At 46.1% G+C, this 15,825-nt stretch overlaps 1 pseudogene; it reads left to right on the top strand.

The window, feature by feature from the left end:
* LOC110131466 (cytohesin-2-like) overlaps positions 1-15,825 on the top strand; it is a 26,150-nt pseudogene extending 10,325 nt beyond the window's left edge.

Here is a 15,825-nt window from a genome sequence, read left to right as displayed (position 1 = left end):
CAGTTACATCCCAGAGACTGCAGGAGGGCAGCTACATCCCAGAGACTGCAGGAGGACAGTTACATCCCAGAGACTGTAGGAGGACAGTTACATCCCAGAGACTGTAGGAGGACAGTTACATCCCAGAGACTGTAGGAGAGCAGCTACATCCCAGAGACTGTAGGAGGGCAGCTACATCCCAGAGACTGTAGGAGGACAGTTACATCCCAGAGACTCTAGGAGAGCAGCTACATCCCAGAGACTGTAGGAGAGCAGCTACATCCCAGAGACTGTAGGACAGCAGCTACATCCCAGAGACTGTAGGAGGGCAGCTATATCCCAGAGACTGTAGGAGGGCAGCTACATCCCAGAGACTGCAGGAGGACAGTTACATCCCAGAGACTGTAGGAGGACAGTTACATCCCAGAGACTGTAGGACAGCAGCTACATCCCAGAGACTGTAGGAGAGCAGGTACATCCCAGAGACTGTAGGAGAGCAGGTACATCCCAGAGACTGTAGGAGGGCAGCTAACTCCCATAGACTGTAGGAGGGCAGCTACATCCCAGAGACTGTAGGAGGGCAGCTACATCCCAGAGACTGTAGGAGGGCAGCTCCATCCCAGAGACTGTAGGAGGACAGTTACATCCCAGAGACTGCAGGAGGACAGGTACATCCCAGAGACTGCAGGAGAGCAGCTACATCCCAGAGACTGTAGGAGGACAGTTACATCCCAGAGACTGCAGGAGGGCAGCTACATCCCAGAGACTGCAGGAGGACAGTTACATCCCAGAGACTGTAGGAGGACAGTTACATCCCAGAGACTGTAGGAGGACAGTTACATCCCAGAGACTCTAGGAGAGCAGCTACATCCCAGAGACTGTAGGAGGGCAGCTACATCCCAGAGACTGTAGGAGGACAGTTACATCCCAGAGACTCTAGGAGAGCAGCTACATCCCAGAGACTGTAGGAGAGCAGCTACATCCCAGAGACTGTAGGACAGCAGCTACATCCCAGAGACTGTAGGAGGGCAGCTATATCCCAGAGACTGTAGGAGGGCAGCTACATCCCAGAGACTGCAGGAGGACAGTTACATCCCAGAGACTGTAGGAGGACAGTTACATCCCAGAGACTGTAGGAGAGCAGGTACATCCCAGAGACTGTAGGAGAGCAGGTACATCCCAGAGACTGTAGGAGAGCAGGTACATCCCAGAGACTGTAGGAGGGCAGCTAACTCCCATAGACTGTAGGAGGGCAGCTACATCCCAGAGACTGTAGGAGGGCAGCTACATCCCAGAGACTGTAGGAGGGCAGCTACATCCCAGAGACTGTAGGAGAGCAGGTACATCCCAGAGACTGTAGGAGAACAGTTACATCCCAGAGACTGTAGGAGGGCAGCTACATCCCAGAGACTGTAGGACAGCAGCTACATCCCAGAGACTGTAGGAGGGCAGCTCCATCCCAGAGACTGTAGGAGGGCAGCTACATCCCAGAGACTGTAGGAGGACAGTTACATCCCAGAGACTCTAGGAGAGCAGCTACATCCCAGAGACTGTAAGAGAGCAGCTACATCCCAGAGACTGTAGGACAGCAGCTACATCCCAGAGACTGTAGGAGGGCAGCTATATCCCAGAGACTGTAGGAGGGCAGCTACATCCCAGAGACTGTAGGAGGGCAGCTACATCCCAGAGACTGCAGGAGGACAGGTACATCCCAGAGACTATAGGAGAGCAGCTACATCCCAGAGACTGCAGGAGGACAGTTACATCCCAGAGACTGTAGGAGGGCAGCTACATCCCAGAGACTGTAGGAGGGCAGCTCCATCCCAGAGACTGTAGGAGGGCAGCTACATCCCAGAGACTGTAGGACGGCAGCTACATCCCAGAGACTGTAGGAGAGCAGCTACATCCCAGAGACTGTAGGAGGGCAGCTACCTCCCAGAGACTGCAGGAGGACAGTTACATCCCAGAGACTGTAGGACAGCAGCTACATCCCAGAGACTGTAGGAGGGCAGCTACATCCCAGAGACTGTAGGAGGGCAGCTCCATCCCAGAGACTGCAGGAGGACAGTTACATCCCAGAGACTGTAGGAGGGCAGCTACGTCCCAGAGACTGTAGGAGGGCAGCTACATCCCAGATTCTGTAGGAGGGCAGCTACCTCCCAGAGACTGTAGGAGAGCAGCTACATCCCAGAGACTGTAGGAGGGCAGCTACATCCCAGAGACTGTAGGAGAGCAGCTACATCCCCGAGACTGTAGGAGGGCAGTTACATCCCAGAGACTGTAGGAGGGCAGCTACATCCCAGAGACTGTAGGAGGGCAGCTACATCCCAGAGACTGTAGGAGGACAGTTACATCCCAGAGACTGTAGGAGGGCAGTTACATCCCACAGACTGTAGGACGGCAGCTACATCCCAGAGACTGTAGGAGGACAGTTACATTCCAGAGACTGTAGGAGAACAGCTACATCCCAGAGACTGTAGGAGGGCAGCTACATCCCAGAGACTGTAGGAGGGCAGCTACATCCCAGAGACTGTAGGAGGGCAGCTACATCCCAGAGACTGCAGGAGGACAGTTAAATCCCAGAGACTGCAGGAGGACAGTTAAATCCCAGAGACTGTAGGAGGGCAGCTACATCCCAGAGACTGTAGGAGGGCAGCTACATCCCAGAGACTGCAGGAGGACAGGTACATCCCAGAGACTGTAGGAGAGCAGCTACATCCCAGAGACTGCAGGAGGACAGTTACATCCCAGAGACTGTAGGAGGGCAGCTACATCCCAGAGACTGTAGGAGGGCAGCTCCATCCCAGAGACTGTAGGAGGGCAGCTACATCCCAGAGACTGTAGGACGGCAGCTACATCCCAGAGACTGTAGGAGAGCAGCTACATCCCAGAGACTGTAGGAGGGCAGCTACCTCCCAGAGACTGCAGGAGGACAGTTACATCCCAGAGACTGTAGGACAGCAGCTACATCCCAGAGACTGTAGGAGGGCAGCTACATCCCAGAGACTGTAGGAGGGCAGCTCCATCCCAGAGACTGCAGGAGGACAGTTACATCCCAGAGACTGTAGGAGGGCAGCTACGTCCCAGAGACTGTAGGAGGGCAGCTACATCCCAGATTCTGTAGGAGGGCAGCTACCTCCCAGAGACTGTAGGAGAGCAGCTACATCCCAGAGACTGTAGGAGGGCAGCTACATCCCAGAGACTGTAGGAGAGCAGCTACATCCCCGAGACTGTAGGAGGGCAGTTACATCCCAGAGACTGTAGGAGGGCAGCTACATCCCAGAGACTGTAGGAGGGCAGCTACATCCCAGAGACTGTAGGAGGACAGTTACATCCCAGAGACTGTAGGAGGGCAGTTACATCCCACAGACTGTAGGACGGCAGCTACATCCCAGAGACTGTAGGAGGACAGTTACATTCCAGAGACTGTAGGAGAACAGCTACATCCCAGAGACTGTAGGAGGGCAGCTACATCCCAGAGACTGTAGGAGGGCAGCTACATCCCAGAGACTGTAGGAGGGCAGCTACATCCCAGAGACTGCAGGAGGACAGTTAAATCCCAGAGACTGCAGGAGGACAGTTAAATCCCAGAGACTGTAGGAGGGCAGCTACATCCCAGAGACTGTAGGACAGTCACATTCAAGAAGGTGGCGGGGGACACTGCCATCAGAGCAGAGCCAGGTCACACTTGGAGCACTAAGGTGAAGGAAACGCTCAGAAAAGAGATTGAGAATGTAAGTGATTTTGCAGGTATTTGATCTTGAGTTCAGTTGTGAAAGGATTTCATAATTTAGGAAGGGGTGTGAAATAAAGTTAGAAGTGATGATATGCAGACTGTAGGAATTTTAGAAATCAGGATATAAGGCAGGGCTGGGGAGTCCTGGATTCTAATGATAACTGACTGAACAGGGATAAAGGGCATAATGATCTCAAGGGAGATGGTGGTAGAGAAGCTGTGAATGTTGAGTAAAATGGGGACTTTTGCCAGGACATGCACAGTTCTGGGGTTCTTACTTGACTGCTGCTGACAGAGGTCAGCAGGGAAACATGCAGAAGCTGTTCTTACCCTGAGGATACTAACTCCCTCATTTTTTAAAAAAATAAGGCTTTGGGAGTTCCCTGGTGGCCTCATGGTCAGGCTTCCAGGCTTTCATGGCTATGGACTGGGCTCAGGCTCTGGTCGAGGAACTGAGATCCCACAGGTGACATGGCACAGCGAAAACAGAAAATTAAAGTGTACAAATCTGAGTCCTCTCGACTTATCAGGAAACTCTACTCCACCCTTAAAGAGGGACACTTTTAATTCCTAGCCCATGGGGGGTCTCTTGACCCCCGCAGTTGCCAAAAGCATCTGGCTTTATTTCTAGTAGCTATTTTTTTTTGGTCATGCTGTGGGGTATGCGGGATCTTAGTTCCCAACCAAGCATCAAACCTGTGCTGCCTACAGTGGAAGCATGGAGTCCTACCCAGTGGACCACCAGGGAAGTTCCTATTTCTAGTAGCTTTATCTTGATTTTTGCTCAATAAATAATTTGTTGAAAGAGTGTGTCAGGTGCCAGATCTGTGAGGGAAATAATTTTTTAAAAGATCTTTTAGGTCCTTATTCTTGACCTCTTTGAAGCATCTGACATAATCGATCAATCACTCCTTTTTCTTGAAACGGCTCCCTTCTAGTTCTCGTCAGTCTCTGGGACTGATGACTGGCTGGTCTTTCTCTGTCCTCACTGACTCTCTGCTGACCTCTAAAATGTAAGTGATCTCCTCGATTCTACTCTGGAGCTCTCCATTCCATCACTAGTGGTTGCCAAGCTTTCCTGGTCACAGTAACTTATTAATATATATATCAATCACTGTACACATATCTGTAAGATTACCACTAATTCACAGATATGAAATCTGTGAATAATAATGATTAGCTGTATATGCACATATATTTTGTTGTTGTTCAGTCGTGTCTGACTCTTTGCGACCTCATGGACTGCAGCACTCCAGGCTTCCCTGTCCTTCATTACCTCCTGGAATTTACTCAAATCTCATGTCCATTGATTTGGTGATGCTAGCTAACCATCTCATCCTCTGCCGCGCCTTCTCCTTTTGCTTTCAGTCTTTCCCAGCATCAGGGTCTTTTCTAATGAGTCAGTTCTTTGCATAAGGTGGCCAGAGTATTGGAGCTTCAGCTTCAGCATCAACTCTTTCAATTAATATTTAGGGTTGATTTTCTTTGAGATTGACTGGTTGGATCTCCTTACAGTCCAAGGGACTCTCAAGAGTCTTCTCCAGCACCACAATCTGAAAGCATCAATTCTTTGCTGCTCAGCCTTCTTTGTGGTCCAGCACTCACATCCATACATGACTACTGGAGAAACCATAGCTTTGACTATATAGACCTTTGTCATCAAAGTGATGTCTCTGCTTTTTAATATGCTGTCTAGGGTTGTCATAGCTTCCAAGCAGCAAGTGTCTTTTAGTTTCATGGCAGCAGTCACCATCTGCAGTGATTTTGGAGCCCAAGAAAATAAAATCTGTCAGTGTTTCTACTTTGTCCCCATCTAATTTGCCATGAAATGATGGGACTGAATACCATGATCTTAGTTTTTCGGATGTTGAATTTTAAGCCAGCTTTTTCACTGTCCTCTTTCATCTTCATCAAGAGGCTCTTTGGTTCCTCTTCACTTTCTGCCATTAGTGTGATATCATCTGCACATCTGAGGTTATTGATATTTCTCGTGGCAATCTTGATTCCAGCTTGTGAGTCATCCAGCCTGCCATTTCACATGATGTACTTTGCATATAAGTTAAATAAGCAGGGGGACAACATACAGCCTTGACGTACTCCTTTCCAAATTTGGAACCAGTTAGTTGTTCCGTGTCCACTTCTAACTGTCACTTCTTGTCCTGAATACAGGTTTCTCAGGAGACAGGTATGGTGTTCTTGTGTTCCTGTCTCTTTATGAATTTTCCAGTTTGTTATGATCCACACAGTCGAAGGATTTAGTGTAGTCAATGAAGAAGTACTTTTTAAAATTCCCTTGCTTTTTCTATGATCCAACGCATGTTGGTAATTTGATACCTGGTTCCTCTTCAGTTCAGTTCATTCATTCAGTCAAGTCCAATGCTTTGAAACCCCATGGACTGCAGCACACCTGGCTTCCCTGTCCATCACCAACTCCCAGAGCTTGCTCACACTCATGTCCATCAAGTCAGTGATGCCATCCAAACATCTCATCCTCTGTCTGCCTTTTCTAAATCCAGCTTGTACATCTGGCAGTTTTCAGTTCACCTACTGTTGAAGCCTAATTTATTAGGACTTTTGAGGATTACCTTGATAGCATGTTAAAAGAGTATGGCCATAAATAAAATAAAATCATTTCTTCTCATACTTCAGGGCTTCCTTTCCCTGTTGGCTTTGAGGCATGAGGGTGGTAAGATATCATTTTTTTCTAGCCATGGTGCAAGACTTGTGGGATTTTAGTTCCCCAACCAGGGATTGAAACCCAGGACCTCAGCAGTGAGAGTACAGAATTCTAGCCACTGGACTGCCAGAAAACCCCTGAGATGTCTTTTTTGTTTTTTGGCTGCATTGGGTCTTATTGTAGCATGTGGGCTCTAGTTCCTTGATCTGGGATCAAACCCAGCCCCTCCCACCTCGGCCTTGGGAGCTTGGAGTCTTAGCCACTGGACCACCAGAGTAGTCCCAGGCCTCATTTTAAAAGGAGCTTGAAAGCTACACCTACTTAACTGGAATATTGTGGGGATTAAAAAATGTGCTTAATCACATGATGTAGCAGATAATGAAAACTGGATTAATGTCAGTTATTGTTATTGAAGCTACTGTCCATCCTCATTTGGTAGAAAATCTTCCAGTGGAATAGCATAGGGGAGTGTTATAGCCCAGTGCCAGTCTAAGTTGATTATTTTAGCTTTCTGGGTTCTGTTCAGTTCAGTCGCTCAGTCGTGTTTGACTTTTTGCCACCCCATGAACCGCAGCACGCCAGGCCTCCCTGTCCATCACCAACTCCCAGAGCTTACTCAAACTCATGTCCATTGAGTCGGTGGTGATGCCATCCAACCATCTCATCCTCTGTCTTCCCCTTCTCCTCCTGCCCTCAATCTTTCCCAGCATCAGGGTCTTTTCCAATGAGTCAGCTCTCTGAATCAAGTGGCCAAAGTTTTGGGGTTTCAGCTTTAACATCAGTCCTTCCAATGAATATTCAGGACTGATTTTCTTTACAATGGACTGGTTGGATCTCCTTGTAGTCCAAGGGACTCTCAAGAGTCTTTTCCAACACCACAGTTCAAAAGCATCAATTCTTTGGTGCTCAGCTTTCTTTATAGTCCAACTCTTACATCCATACATGACTACTGGAAAAACCATAGCCTTGACTAGAGGGATCTGTGCTGGCAAAGTAATGTCTCTGCTTTTTAATATGCTGTCTAGGTTGGTCATAACTTACCTTCCAAGGAGTTAGTGTCTTTTAATTTCATGTCTGCAGTCACCATCTGCAGTGATTTTGGAGCCCCCAAAAATAAAGTCTGACCCTGTTTCCTCTGTTTCCCTATCTATTTCCTATGAAGTGATGGGACCGGATGCCATGATTTTAGTTTTCTGAATGTTCAGGTTTAAGCCAACTTTTTCACTCTCCTCTTTCACCTTCATCAAGAGGCTCTTTAGTTCTTCTTCACTCTCTGCCATAAGGGTGGTGTCATCTGCATATCTGAGGTTATTGATATTTCTCCTGAAAATCTTGATTCCAGCTTGTGCCTCATCCAGCCCAGCGTTTCTCATGATGTACTCTGCATATAAGTTAAATAAGCAGGGCGACAAAATATAGCCTTGATGTACTCCTCTTCTTATTTGGAACCAGTCTGTTGTTCCATGTCTAGTTCTAACTGTTGCTTCCTGACCTGCATACAGCTTTCTCAAGAGGCAGGTCAGGTGGTCTGGTATTCCCATCTCTTTCAGAATTTTTCACAGTTTATTGTGATCCACACAGTCAAAGACTTTGGCATAGTCAATAAAGCAGAAATAGATGTTTTTCTGGAACTCTCTTGCTTTTTCGATGATCCAGCCGATTTTGGAAATTTGATCTCTGGTTCCTCTGCCTTTTCTAAAACCAGCTTGAACATCTGGAAGTTCATGGGTCACATATTGTTGAAGCCTGGCTTGGAGAATTTTGAGCATTACTTTACTAGCGTGTGAGATGAGCGCAATTGTGCGGTAGTTTGAGCATTCTTTGGCATTGCCTTTCTTTGGGATTGGAATGAAAACTGACCTTTTCCAGTCCTGTGGCCACTGCTGAGTTTTCCAAATTTGCTGGAATATTGAGTACAGCACTTTCACAGCATCATCTTTCAGGATTTGAAATAGCTCAACTGGAATTCTATCACCTCCACTAGCTTTGTTCATTGTGATGCTTCTTAAGGCCCACTTGACTTCACATTCCAGGATGTCTGGCTATAGGTGACTGATCACACCATTGTGATTATCTGGGTCATGAAGATCTTTTTTGTACAGTTCTTCTGTGTATTCTTGCCACCTCTTCTTAATATCTTCTGCTTCTGTTAGGTCCATACCATTTCTGTCCTTTATTGAGCCCATCTTTGCATGAAATGTTCCCTTGGTATCTCTAACTTTCTTGAAGAGATCTCTAGTCTTTCCCATTCTATTGTTTTCCTCTATTTCTTTGCACTGATCGCTGAGGAAGGCTTTCTTATCTCTCTTTGCTATTCTTTGCAACTCTGCATTCAAATGGGAGTATCTTTCCTTTTCTCCTTTGCTTTTCACTTCTCTTCTTTTCGCAGCTATTTGTAAGGCCTCCTCAGACAACCATTTTGCCTTTTTGCATTTCTTTTTTCTTAGGGTACAGAATGAAGCAGGGCAAAGGCTAATAGAGTTCTGCCAAGTGAATGCACTGGTCATAGCAAACACCCTCTTCCAACAACACAAGAGAAGACTCTACACATGGACAACACCAGATGGTCAACACTGAAATCAGATTGATTATATTCTTTGCAGCCAAAGATGGAGAAGCTCTGTACAGTCAGCAAAAACAAGACTGGGAGCTGACTGTGGCTTAGATCATGAACTCCTTATTGCCAAATTCAGACTTAAATTGAAGAAAGTAGGGAAAAACCACTAGACCATTCAGGTATGATCTAAATTAAATCCCTTATGATTATACAGTAGAAGTGAGAAATAGATTTAAGAGACTAGATCTGATAGAGTGCCTGATGAACTGTGGACGGAGGCTCGTGACATTTTACAGGAGACAGGGATCAAGACCATCCTCAAGAAAAAGAAAAAGAAATGCCTTCTGGGTTAAGAATCCATAACTTACTCATTTTGCTTTTTCCCATCTTTGTAGACAAAGAGTATCTGAACTGTAATATTTATAATAGGTGAGCATTAGAGGTCACGTATGATTCATGGGGTCACAAAGAGTTGGATACGACTGAGCTACTGACTGAACTGAACTGAATGTTCCATGTAAGGACAAATCCTCAAAGGATCTTAACATAACCTAATCTCTACTAAGTATATTATTATCCAACAATAATGCCCAACATTTGTAGACTGTATTACAGTTTATAATGCCTTTTCATATACATTATTTAGTGCTCATCACTCTGTGAGATTATAGCCCCATTTTATACTTCAGTTGAATCTCCAGGGAATCAAATTACATTCATGTCCAATATTACATAGATTTTAAGTGCTAGAATTAGTATTTGAATCCAGTGTTACAAAATCTATAGTTTAAAATATTTCAATATAAACAGTGAAATATGGATATGTAAGGTTAAAATTATACTGCTAGTGTAGATGGCATTCTAACGGGGAATTCATACTCCATAGAGGTTACCAGAAGTACTTCAGTTGTCTTAATTCTGGTCAGCATTAGACATTTTGCACATTAAACTAATGAATGTCAGAAATTAGCTTCTGTTGGAGACATTAATGGATTATTAATTGGAATAATGGATATTAAAATGTGAGCTCTCATTGTTGAAAATAGTGGCACTATGGATGAGCTAAAATACTTAAAACACTCCTCATGCTTATGTGAACTGGTAATGGTACATGAAATGATGAAACAAACAAAAAATTTAGTTAAAATCAAGGAAAGCCCTATAGCTTATGTTCTTAGGGATGGAACCTGACACTCAGTGGGGATTTGTGGTTGCCTGGTAACTCTAAGGGTAATAGCATCCTGATTTTGTAGTATTACTGCATGTATCTTGATTCAAACTTCATGCCAAATATTGGTGGGATCGTGGAACACAGTGCTTAGATTTTTAAAAATTATTTTATTTTGGCCTGTGTGCACGAAGTCGCTCAGTCGTGTCTGACTCTTTGCAGCCCCATGGACTGTAGCCCGCCAGGTTCTCTGTCCATGGGGATGCTCCAGGCAAGTATACTGGAGTAGGTTGCCATGTCCTTCTCCAAGGGGATCTTCCTGACCCAGGGGTCAAACCCGGGTCTCTGGCGTTGAGGCAGACTCTTTACCTTCTGAGCCAGCCGAGAAGCAGGAAATGACGGCCACTGGGACATGCAGCTACCGGAAGGGAGAGGCTACCCACTCCAGTATCTGGCCTGGAGAACTCCATGGACTGTATGGTTGGACATGACTGAGCAACTTTCACTTTCACTTTCTTTCAACTATGGGAATCACAAGCAAGTCCTGTGAAAGCAAAGGAGAAGAAACTTTTATAGAAGAGAAGGGAAGTTGAGAGGAACCTTATAAACAAAAAGTCCATTAGAGGGAACGAAAAGTTCAAAAGCGGGCTTCCCTAATAGCTCGGGCAGTAAAGCATCGCCTGCAGTGAGAAGACTTTGGCTTTGACCCCGGCGTTGGGATGGCCCGCTGGAGAAGGGGATGCACCTCATCCCAGGACTCTGCCTGGAGAACTCCACTAACAGAGGAGCCTGGCGTGAAACCCGGCCATGGGCTGTAAAGAGTCGGAAGTGACCGCGTGACTAACACACACACTTGGCGTTCCATGTACTGTGGTTTTTCACTGGCTGGGTCATTACGGGCTCACTGGCTGAGCTGTTGCCACGCCAAGAGATTTTTCTTCCTCCTGTTGCCTCAGTGAAATAGTGTTGGTTCCTTCCGGAAGTGCAAAGTAGGTTCCTTGGTACTGGGATGTCTATTGATTTTCAGGTGTCTGAAAGCTCCCCATTCTGGTCTTGCTGCTCAATTTTAGTGAAGTTTCCCTTTATTTTATCACTAGTAGCACCCGGGAGACACCAGTAGTAAAGAACTAACCTGCCAGTACAGGAGACACAAGAGACGCAGGTTCCATCCCTGGGTTGGGAAGATGCAGGGAGGAGGGCATGGCAATGAACTCCAGTATTCTTGCCTAGAGTATCCCATGAACAGAGGGGCCTGGCGGGCTCTAGTCTGTAGGGTCGCAGGACCGAAGCGACTTGGCACACACACCCTTCGTTTTCACAGCATGTTTCTGTGTGCACTCCGTTGCTCAGTTTTGTTCAACTCTATGTGACCCCACGGGCTGCTGCCCGCCAGGCCCCTCTGTCCAAGGGGTTTTCCAGGCAAGAATGCTGGAGGGAGTTGCCATTTCCTTTCCCAGGGGGTTTTCCTGACCCAGGGATCGAACCCTGTCTCCTACGTCTCCTGCACTGGGAGGGGATTCCTTATCACTGAGCCATCTGGGAAGCCCATTTTCACACTACTAAGATGCTATTTTCTGACTTATAAACTTAAGTTCTTTTCATTCAGTTCAATTCATGTGCTCGGTAGTGTCCGACTCATTGTCATCCCATGGACTGCAACGCACCAGGCTTCCCTGTCCATCATCAGCTCCCAGAGCTTGCTCAAACTCATGTCCATCGAGTCGATGATGCCATCCAAACATCTCATCCTTTGTCGTCCCCTTCTCCTGCCTTCAATCTTTCCCAGCATGAGGGTCTTTTCCAATGAGTGAGTTCTTCACATCAGGTGGCCAAAGTATTGGAGCTTCAGCTTCCACATCAGTCCTTCCAGTGAGTTCAGGGTTGATTTCCTTTGGGACTGACTGCTTTAATCTCCTTGCAGTACGAGGGACTCTCAAGAGTCTTCTCCAGCTCCACAGTTCAAAAGCATCAATTCTTTGGCACTCCGCTTTCTTTATAGTCCAACTCTCACATCCATACATGACTACTGGGAAAACCATAGCCTTGACTAGACAGACGTTTGTCAGCTAAGTAATATCTCTGCTTTTTAATATGCTGTCTAGGTTTGTCATAGCTTTTCTTCCAAGGAGCAAGTGCCTTTAACGTCCTGGCTGCAGTCACCATCTGTATTGATTTTGAAGCCCCCAAAAATAGTCTCTCACTGTTTCCCCATCTATTTGCCATGAAGTGATGGGACCAGATGCCATGATCTTAGTTTTTTGAATGTTGAGTTTTAAGCCTGTTTTTTCACTCTCCTCTTTCACTTTCATCAAGAGGCTCTTCAGTTCCTCTTCACTTTCTGCCATAAGGGTGATGTCATCTGCATATCTGAGGTTATTGATATTTCTCCTTGATTCCAGCTTGTGCTTCCTCCAGCCCAGCATTTCGCATGATGTGCTCTGCACATAAGTTAAATAAGCAGGCTGACAATATACAGCCTTGATCTACTCCTTTCCCAATTTGGAACCAGCCCATTATTCCCTGCCTGGTTCTAACTATTGCTTCTTGACCTGCATACAGATTTCTCAGGAGGCAGGTAAGGTGGTCTGGTATTCCAGTCTCTTTCAGAATTTTCCCCAGTTTATTGTGATCCACACAGTCAAAGGCTTTAGTGTAGTCAATAAAGTAGAAGTAGATGTTTTTCTGGAACTCTCTTACTTTTTTTTTTTTTTTTTTTTTTTTTAAATTTTTATTAGTTGGAGGCTAATTACTTTACATCATTACAGTAGTTTTTGTTGTACATTGATTTGAATTAGCCATGGATTTACATGTATTCCCCATCCCAGTCCCCCCTCCCACCTCCCTCTCCACCCGATCCCTCTGGGTCTTCCCTGTGCACCAGGCCCGAGCACTAGTCTCATGTACCCAACATGAGCTGGTTATCCGTTTCACCCTAGATAATACACATGTTTCAATGCTGTTCTCCTGAAACATCCCACCCTCGCCTTCTCCCAGAGTCCACAAGTCTGTTCCATACATCTGAGTCTCTTTTTCTGTTTTGCATATAGGGTTATCGTTACCATCTTTCTAAAGTCCATATATATGTGTTAGTATACTGTAATGGTCTTTATCTTTCTGGCTTACTTCACTCTGTATAATGGGCTCCAGTTTCATCCATCTCATTAGAAGTGATTCAAATGAATTCTTTTTAATGGCTGAGTAATATTCCATGGTGTATATGTACCACAGCTTCCTCATCCATTCGTCTGCTAATGGGCATCTGGGTTGCTTCCATGTCCTGGCTATTATAAACAGTGCTGCGATGAACATTGGGGTGCACGTGTCTCTTTCAGATCTGGTTTCCTTGGTGTGTATGCCCAGAAGTGGGATTGCTGGGTCATATGGCAGTTCTATTTCCAGCTTTTTAAGAAATCTCCACACTGTTTTCCATAGTGGCTGTACTAATTTGCATTCCCACCAACAGTGTAAGAGGGTGGAACTCTCTTACTTTTTTAATGATCCAACGAATACTGGCAATTTGCTCTCTGGTTCCTCTGCCTTTTCTAAATCCAGCCTGAACATCTGGAAGTTCTCAGTTCATGTACAGTTGAAGCCTAGTTTGGCAAAATTTGAGCATTACTTTGCTAGTGTGTAAGATGAGTGAAATTATATGGTAGTTTGAATATTTTTTGGCATTGCCTTTCTTTGGGATTGGAATGAAAACTGACCTTTTCCAGTCCTGTGGCCACTGCTGAGTTTCTCAAATTTGCTCGCATATTGAGTGCAGCACTTTCATAGCATCATCTTTTAGGATTTGAAATGCTCAACTGGAATTCCATCACCTCCACTAGCTTTGTTCATAGAGATGCTTTCTAAGACACAATTGACTTCTCATTCCAGGCTGTCTGGCTCTAAGTGAGTGATCACACCATCATAGTTATCTGGGTCATTAGGATTTTTTTGTATAGTTCTTCCATGTATTCTTGCACCTCTTCTTAGTATATTCTGCTTCTGTTAGGTCCATATCATTTCCGTCCTTTATTGTGCCCATCTTTGCATGAAGTGTTCCCTTCGTATCTCTAGTTTTCTTGAAGAGATGTCTAATCTTTCCCGTTTTGTTGTTTTCCTCTATTTCTTTGCATTGATCGCCGAGGAAGGCTCTCTTGTCTCTCCTTGCTGCTCTGGAACTCTGCGTTCAGATGGGAGTATCCTTTCTTTTCTCCTTTGCCTTTGCTTCTCTTCTTTTCTCAGATATTTGTGAGGCCTCCTCAGACAGCCACTTTGCTTTTTTGCATTTCTTTTCCTTGGGGATGGTTTTGATCACCGCCTCCTGTACAATGTCAGGAACCTGCTCTTTTTATTACAAGGCAGCTATTCCAGTTCCTCCACTATCCTGCTGCTCCTTTTGCTTTTTGTTTTCTTTCCCCTTGTTTAGGCAGGGGCAGCAGCCCTCAAGGCATTTGGCTGGCTGACCTGGGTCCACAGGCAAAGCTGGATCCAGCCCCGCCTGTAGGGACTTGGCAGCCTCAGAGGACGGTGTCTATGAGCAGCCAGCCTGAACTCCTGAAGAGCAGATAGAGCTGGAGAATGTCTCATTGTTGACGCATAAGCTGCTGCTGGAGATCCACCACCTGTGGAAGGAGCTCAGTGAAGTCATGAGCGAGGTGCCTGGAGGCCACTGAGGGCAGTGAGTCCTTGCAACGGGATTAGAACATGGCAATAGTTAGAAAGAACTTCAACAAGGATTCCAAGAAGGGGGATCAAGTTCCTGGTGGAGAACAAACTTCTCCAGTGCACACCCCCAGGGGGTTATTTCCTGTTTCCTGTTCAAGGGCAAGGGCCTGAACAAGACAGTCACAGGGGCTACTTAGGGGAGAGGAGAGAGCTGAACCTACCAATGCTCCATACCTTCATGGATCTGCATGACTGGTGAGGCCCTCAGGCAATTTCTATGGAGCTTACTATCTCCCCAGAGAGGGCCAGAAGATTGATCAGATGATGGAAGCCTTTGCCTGTGGATACTGCAGATGCCACCCTGGGATTATCCAGTCCACAGATGCCTACTATGTACTGTCCTTCACCAGAGATAATGCTGAACACCGGCCTTCACAATCCCAACATCTGGAACAAGCCAGGCCTGGAGCATTTTGTGGCCATGAACCAGCACAGCAAGTAGGGTGGGACCTGCCTAAAGAGCTGATCTGGAACTTCTAGGACCACACCCAAAATGATCCCTTCAAGAGACCTGAGGATGATCAGGAATGATAATCTGAAATTCTTCAACAGTGCCAGAAATGTGGAAGCAGCACTGGTTAATCCTCACAGACAACTGTCTCTACTATTTTGAGTACATGATGGATAAGGAGTCCAGAGGAGTCATCCCCCTGAAGAATCTTAGCATCAGAAAGGTTCTGCAATAACAAGGAGCAGCTCATCAAAGCCTGCAAAACACAGGCAGATGGTTGGATGGTTGAGGGAAACCACATGGTGTACTTGATCTTGGCCTTATGCAGAAGTGGACCAGTGGATCAAGTCCATCCTGGCAGCTGTGAACATGGGCCCTTTCCAGAGTCATTGGTGGCAAGGAAGAAGTGGATTTATGTTAGCAAAACCAGTAAGAGCCCTGCCCCTTTGTACCCAATCCATTATTTAGTACAGAACTGCCTACCCCAGTGGCTGACTGGGCCCTGCAACTGTGGATCCTGGTGCCCTATTTAGAAAACTGTTCA

Source organism: Odocoileus virginianus, chromosome 24 (assembly GCF_023699985.2).
Source record: "Odocoileus virginianus isolate 20LAN1187 ecotype Illinois chromosome 24, Ovbor_1.2, whole genome shotgun sequence".
Taxonomy (NCBI): Eukaryota; Metazoa; Chordata; class Mammalia; order Artiodactyla; family Cervidae; genus Odocoileus; species Odocoileus virginianus.
This window is presented reverse-complemented; position numbering and strand designations above follow the sequence as displayed.